The sequence below is a fragment of the Bison bison genome, unplaced genomic scaffold (assembly GCF_000754665.1).
Source record: "Bison bison bison isolate TAMUID 2011002044 unplaced genomic scaffold, Bison_UMD1.0 scf7180017864503, whole genome shotgun sequence".
Taxonomy (NCBI): Eukaryota; Metazoa; Chordata; class Mammalia; order Artiodactyla; family Bovidae; genus Bison; species Bison bison.
The window spans coordinates 3711190-3712252 of NW_011495061.1; positions in this window are offsets into that span (position 1 = coordinate 3711190).

A 1063-nucleotide genomic window follows, 5' to 3' on the forward strand; every position below is an offset into this window, starting at 1 on the left:
GGAGTAAGCGTCTTTTAATTTCATGGCTGCAGTCACCATCTGCAGTGATTTTGGAGCCCAGAAAAATAAAGTCTGACACTGTTTCCACTGTTTCCCCATCTATTTCCCATGAAGTGGTGGGACCGGATGCCATGGTCTTCGTTTTCTGTATGTTGAGCTTTAAGCCGACTTTTTCACTGTCCACTTTCATCAAGAGGCTTTTGAGTTCCTCTTCACTTTCTGCCATAAGGGTGGTGTCATTTGCATATGTGAGGTTATTGATATTTCTCCCGGCAATCTTGATTCCAGCTTATGCTTCTTCCAGTCCAGCATTTCTCATGATGTACTCTGCATATAAGTTAAATAAGCAGGGTGACAATATACAGCCTTGACGAACTCCTTTTCCTATTTGGAACCAGTCTGTTGTTCCATGTCCAGTTCTTTTTTTTTTTTCCATGTCCAGTTCTAACTGTTGCTTCCTGACCTGCATACAAATTTCTCAAGAGGCAGATCAGGTGGACTGGTATTCCCATCTCTTGAAGAATTTTCCACAGTTTATTGTGATCCACACAGTCAAAGGCTTTGGCATAGTCAATAAAGCAGAAACGGATGTTTTTCTGGAGCGCTCTTGATTTTTCTACGATCCAGAATATGTTGGCAATTTGATCTCTGGTTCCTCTGCCTTTTCTAAAACCAGCTTGAACATCAGAAGTTCACGGATCACATATTGCTAAAGCCTGGCTTGGAGAATTTTGAGCATTACTTTACTAGCATGTGAGATGAGTGCAATTGTGTGGTAGTTTGAGCATTCTTTGGCATTGCCTTTCTTTGGGATTGGAATGAAAACTGACCTTTTCCAGTCCTGTGGCCACTGCTGAGTTTTCCACATTTGCTGGCATATTGAGTGCAGCACTTTCACAGCATCATCTTTCAGGATTTGGAATAGTTCAACTGGAATTCCATCACCTCCACTATCTTTGTTCATAGTGATGCTTTCTAAGGCCCACTTGACTTCACATTCCAGGATGTCTGGCTCTAGGTCAGTGATCACACCATTGTGATTATCTGGGTTGTGAAGATCTTT